Below are 6832 nucleotides of genomic sequence, written 5' to 3' on the forward strand. Positions count from 1 at the left end.
GTCTTGCTGCAGTCTTTCCCTCCCTACTAATGTTCTTACCTCACCCCAAATTTTGGTATCATCAGCAAATTTAAACAGGTTGCTTTTCATCCCATCATCCAAATGGCTGATATAGAAATTGAACAGTGCAGGCCTAAGAACCAAGCCCTGGGGGACTCCGCTGCCCACTTCCCCCCAGGTCGAATATGACCTGTCCACCACCACCCTCTGAGTACGACCCTTGAGCCAATCTGCAATCCATCTGACTGTGTAGGAATTAATGCCACTGTTGCCTAGTTTTTTAATGAGGATGGGGTGGGAGAGAGTGTCAAAGGCCTTGCTGAAGTCCAGAAAGACTACATCCAGGGCGACACCTGCATCCAAGGCTTTTGTGACCTGATCATAAAAGGCAATCAGGTTGGTCTGACATGACCTGCCCCTAAAGAAACGATGCTGGTTGCCCTTGGGCATCATCCCTGAGGCCGGCCCTTCTCAGATGTGCTCTTCTCAAAGAGTTCCTCTAGGATTGAGGTAAGGCTGATGGGCCTATAGTTGCCCGGGTCCTCCCTCCTCCCTTTTTTAAAGATGGGGACCATGCTGGCTTTCTTCCAATCATCTGGCACCTGGCCTGAGCACCACGAGTGCTCATAAAGCCGTGCCAAGGGCCCTGCAATAACCTCTGCTAGTTCCCTCAATACCTTGGGGTGGAGAGCATCTGGACCCGCTGATTTGAACACGTCCAGCCCCTCAAGAAACATCCCTAGAGGTGCTCTTGTTGTAGACAGTCTTGGTATGAACCTTCCTAGATCATTTACCAATCCCAAAAAGCATTCAAAGTCTTTTTTTGACTGGGGGGGGGGCATGACTTCATTTCAATAGCCTGATTTTTTTTCTTGTCCAGTTTCACCCCTTCTCTAGAAATAATGTGTCTCAGAAATATCAATTCCGTAGCTCCAAAACCACATTTCTGTTCATTGAGTTTCAAATTTGCAGCCCTAGTTGCTTCCACCACCACTTGGAGCCTACGATCATGCTCTTCCTTGTTGGAGCCCCAGATGATGATATCATCTATAGAGGTATCTACACCCGGAATATGCTCATATAGCATATGTATAGTTTTGTGATACACCTCCGAAGCTGAAGCTATACCAAAAGGTAAATGCAGAAACTGATATCTTCCAAATGCAGTGCTGAATGTGTATAATTTAAAACTTTCCTCTATTAACTTCAGCTTCCAGTCTCCCAAAGTAGCATCTAATTTACTAAAGAACTGTGCATTCGCAAGCTGAGCCATAATCTTCTCTCTGGTGGGCAACTTAAAATGCTCTCTTTTTATGGCTTATTGAGATCCCTGGGATCCAAACATCTGCAGCTGTCTATTATTCTTCTCCACAATAATTAGGGAGTTCACCCACTCTGTTGGCTCCTCAATTTTCTGTATTACCTGGGCTTCCTCCATCCTTTTTAGCTCTACCTTTAGTTTATCATGGAGGGCAAACAGCACCTTTCTGCATGGGTGTATAACTGGGGGCACCTGTTTATTTATCTGAATTGTATGTTCCCCTGGTAAGCAACCAAGGCCTTGAAACAAATCTTGATATTCCACGATAAGGTCCTCATAACCCGAGCCAGAGTGTTCTTATGCAAGCACCCATTTAACTAAATTGAGCTTTTCACAAGCTGCTAGGCCCAAAATGGGTGTCACCTCCTTAGGTACTACAATGAATGCAAAATTGTACACCACATTTTTATGTTTGATGCAGACTAGGCACTTTCACTTGGCAGGTATCATGGCTCCTGAATAGGCAGTTATGTTTACTTTTGTAGGCCTCAGTTTTGGTTTACTTTTCTGCCTTTTATAAGCTTGCTTCAGTGAAATGTTCACCTAAGCCCCTGTATCCAGTTTAAATGGTATCATTATCCCATGCACTTCCAGTGGCAGGCTCCAGTCCTTCTCAGTAGCTCTGCTTGATTCTGCTGTATATATACAATACTCCTGTATCTATATAATACTCACCCTCTGGAGTATCTTCAACCGTGTGCACCTGGACTTTATGGGCTTGCACTTTGCAAGATTTGGCAAAATGATTATTCTTATTTTAAAACAGAGCTTTCCTAATGCAGCACACCGTTTGGAGCCATGCTGCATTCCACACCGGCTGCATGCTGGCCTGTACTCCACCTGCCCCTTAGTCAGAGTTGTGGTGCCTGGGGTGACCTCCATTTGAATTGGCCTTTTCTGTCTGTCTTTACTACTTACTTCATTGACAACACCCTCAGCTGCATTCAGCTCTTTGGCCTGAGCCTTCACAGTTTCAGCTGCTCTACAAATTTGCATATTTTTTTCTAGGGATTGGTCTCCCTCCTGTAGCAGCCTCTCTCTTAATCCATTGTCAATAATGCCACAAATGATTGCATCCGATCAGCGAATCTGTTTTGTCCCTAAAAACACAGGTCTTGCTGAGCCTTTTTAACTCTGTGGTATAATGTTTTATGCTTTCATCTGGTTTTTGCATGTACACTAAAAAAAAATGTCTTTCAAAAAGTCTCATCGTGTTTTGGCACACAATATTCTTTTAATTTATTCAATATCTCATTTAACTTCATTTTTTGGCCTGGAAAAAATGTAAAGTTGTTGTACACCTCAAGTGTTTCTTCCCCTATCACATGCAAGAAAATGGATGATTTAACTTTATCAGTTTTTTCTTCTGCTCTTATAGCTGCTAAATACAACTCAAACCTTTGTCTAAATTTTCTGCGATTCTCAGCGATATTGCCTGACAACTAAAGGCAAGAAAGGGCTAGTAATGCACCCATGTTTAACTGTGTCTCTGAGCTGGGTACACTTCTGCCTTGCAGAGAGGGTACTGTACTCGCAGAGGCCTGTGTTCCTTTCTGAGTGTAGCTTTCAGGTCCTGAATTACCAGCTTTCTGCTAGGAATAACACTGCGGATCCATCCAATCTTCCCCATTCACCACTGCTGACAGCACGTAATGATTTAGGTCCCACAGTGACTAACAACATCTATGCATAAAGACGAGAACAGACCTTTAATGACAGGGCTGCCTCCGTCTTCATGTCTCCTTACTCTCCAGGGATCATGTTCAAATTCCTCATGTGATAAGACATTCCCTTCTAAGGGAATGTCTCCAAAGCCTCACCCTTATCCCTACACAGGGTAGATATGCACTTTTACAGAGTAACCGAATAAGATCTATATGGAGAACACAAGCTTTCATGAACTTGAATTAACTTCGTCAGATTCTGAGTCTACTAAGTCTAATTAAAAGCCTGATGGCTTGGGGCAGACCAACTTCTATCTCACTACTGTTTTGGGCTTTCATTAGTCCCACCCTTTCATCTCCTGTTCTCACACTCTTTGTCTCTTCTGCCCGCTTCCCAGGGACTCCTAACCCAGTAACCCTTTTTTCTTATACTTTCAGATACTAATAACACTGCTGACAAGCCATGCTGACATTATTTTCTTTTTTTCTGCGACCTTTAATCCTCACAACATGCATGAGCAGCATATAGCTATTATCTCTTTTTAATAAAAGAATTAAGAACAGAATCAGTGCCAGACTGGGTCAGGCCAATGGCCCATCTTGTCCAGTAGTCTGTCTCCAACAGGGGAAGAAATGGATGCTATAGAGGAAGAGCATTGAACTGGATATCTCTAGAGTGATCTATCCCTTATTTAATATTCTGCCTGGCATCTACCATTATTGGTTTAGAGATGCAAGAGGAAACATCTTCAAACTTTCTACTCAATAGTCATTAATAGATCTATTAGACATGAACGTATCCAGTCCAGGAACCTTGCTGTGCTTCCTGCTTATGACACCTCCTCTGGCAATGAATTCCACAAATTTACTATGTGTTGCACAAAAAGGAATTTCTCTTGCTAGTTTTAAACCTGCCACCTACTGAGTTCAGTGGGTGCCATCTAGTTCTAGTGCTCTGAGACCTATTGAACTATAGTTCCCTGTTCACTTGGTCCACACTCGTCCTGATTTTATAGACCTCTATCAAATTCCCCCTCAGCCTTCTCCTTTCTATATGAAGAGTCCATTTTAGTTTTTTCTGGTATGGCAACTGCTCCATGCCACTGACCATCATTTTGGTTGCCCTTAGGTGACTTAATTTGAAGCATTGAGGCTAAGTGAAGGTTACCTGAGGTGATGTAATAGCCACCTACAAGTATGTTAGGGGCAAACACCAAGATCTAGGAGAACAACTCTTCAGAAAGGTACCCCTCAGGAGGACGAGGTCCAATGGATACAAGCTGGTTGAGGAAAAATTTAGATTAGACCTAAGGAAAAACTTATTTTCCATAAGGGTAACTAGAATCTGGAACACACTCCCAGCAGAGGTGGTGCAGTATCCATCCCTGGAAGTGTCCAAGAGGAGGTTGGATAAGTGTTACCTGTCAGCTCCATGTCCTTGGGGAACCCTGACACAGGACACAGACTGTCTGACTCACAAAGAATCCCGCCCCCCAAACAGAAACTCATTAAAATGCAGTGAGAGACACACCTAAAACCCTCCAGATAAGGGTGACAAAAGTGAAACAACTGCCCTAGGTCTCATTTGCATCCGAGATGGAACCAGATGACCATTCATTTACATGAGAGATGGAGAACAGAAAACCTGAAGCAAAGACTGCAGTGAATTCTGGGATCAGCGAAGCAGGGGAGCACGGCATGATGGGGAATCTGCGTTCCAAATGCTAATCAACCCCCACACGTTCTAATCTGGATTTACAAAGGACTTTTTCTCCCCTCCCCCCCACCTCTAAGCAAAAGTAAGTTTATTAGGTATCTCCGGCTGTACATGCCCAGGTCCCACTATGGGAGGCTGATGTAAACTTAATTGGCTAAAACTCGGTTGTCGGGTTAGGGAATGCTGAGGCAAAAGACCGAGTCAGAGGGGGTATGGATAACACTTGAACAACGGTACAGGGTTCATCACAGTGTCCAGCCAATTGGAGCCCTGTCCACAAGTGTTGTCATACTTTTCCCAAGATGACTGGTGGAAGTCCTCTCCACAACAGGTTACGAACACTCCAATAATTGCCTTAAGTCTGTTAAAAGACTATAGTAAGATGTGGAAAAGTCGCTAAGCTCAGGCTTGTTCACAGCAAGTAAAAATCCAAAACTTTGATGCTGCAAACTATTGTTTCTGAAGACACCAGGAGATATCCCATCAAGTATATCTGCTATCCATAGGAATGTCAAGCTGGCTCCAAGTAGGTGTTTCCTGAGTATCAGTCAATTTCCTGAGATGTTCCACCCAGATAACCCCTTGTCAATAGAAAAGACAATTTGATTTACAATATTGAGAATGCTTGAAAGAAACTGAACTGGGGGTATAAAAATCTGTAAAAGACACCATCCGCTTTCTTCTGGAGAGGCTGAAGGAGGCAGATCATCTCCCTTCAAGGATCGTGATGAGAATTTTAACCTGTCAGCTTGGCAACCCGAGTGCCTTGGACTGGTGAGATCCCAGCTCTCTCTCTCTTTTCTCTTCTCTCTCTCTAAGCAGAGATTTCTGAACTTGAACTGTATTAGTTAAGCTTGAGCTAAGTTTCCCCAAATACTTAGTGAAACCAGGGTATACTGTGACTGTTTGTGTTTGTTTTTCCTTTGCATGTCTATTACTACTAGTGTCATTATATATTTCATCGACTTAGCAATAAATAACTTTTATAGTCAAACTGGTGGTAATTGGGTATATTTTTCCTTCTTTACTTTTCTATCCCCACTTACTCTGCAGCAATGCTCCTTTTACCTAAGCTAAAGATCCCTGTGTAGCCCAAAATACTGTGGGGTCCACTCATCAAGAGGCTAAAAGATTGGGACGTGCTGAGTTTGAAACACATAAGGGGATCAGCTTGTACAGGCTGATTGACCCAGTTTGGCTCAGGGTGCCCTAATGAACTGAATGCTGGTCCATGAGGATGTCATCTGGACACCCAGCTGGATTCAGAGGTATTCTGTTTAACTGTGTGCTTGTGTCTGACTGTAGTTATTGTTGCTCTGATGAACTGATTTTTGGCATATGAGGATGTCAGCCTGCCCATGCTGATCAACCTGGCCAGATCAGGCGTGTCACGTTACTCTGTGTATGTTTGTGTGTATGACTGATTTGGGGACTGGAGGAACCCAGCCCCACTGAACTGAGTCCTGCAAGATAGCTCCACTGGGGGTGAAGGCTTGCAGGGGGAGAGATACAGCTCCATATAGAAACACCAGTAACACAAGCAGCACGTTAATAGAATTACTAAGACCCTAGCCTTAATAAATGAACACACCCCAAAGTAGTGGGCAAATCTGGTAACATAAGCACCTCTTGGAGTTTTTTTGAACCCAGTTACCTCCTGCCCATGGCAGGTGACAGGACTCAGTTATCTTAAAGGTTCCTTCCAGTCCTTCTGTTTTATAATTCTATGATTGATAAATACATGAAATGGACTTGACTGGAACTCAGTTATATCTAACCCATAATTCTTAAAATTTTTAATGCTGGATATGATATAAGAGGGCATTATTACACCAACAAGTACATGATAACAACATGAGAGTTCTTGACCTGAATAGTACTCAGGCTAATTAAACCAAACAGAAAAAGGGTGAGGAAATGGATTAGTATCCTCACTGGCAGATCAGGAGCTGTTTTACAAAAGTAGAGAGTAGGCGGCTGATGCAGTTCCACGTGCCAGATTCTGAGCAGTGGGGGAAATCTGTCCTCAACTGATCTGCCCATGGTCATCCAGGAAATCTGGGGAAGAGCCAGGATCTGAAGGCAGATTTTCTATGCCCTAATCCTGAGTCTTTACCACAGAACTGTCTC

This window comes from Crocodylus siamensis, chromosome 6, assembly GCF_052110815.1.
Source record: "Crocodylus siamensis isolate JL-2025a chromosome 6, ASM5211081v1, whole genome shotgun sequence".
Taxonomy (NCBI): domain Eukaryota; kingdom Metazoa; phylum Chordata; order Crocodylia; family Crocodylidae; genus Crocodylus; species Crocodylus siamensis.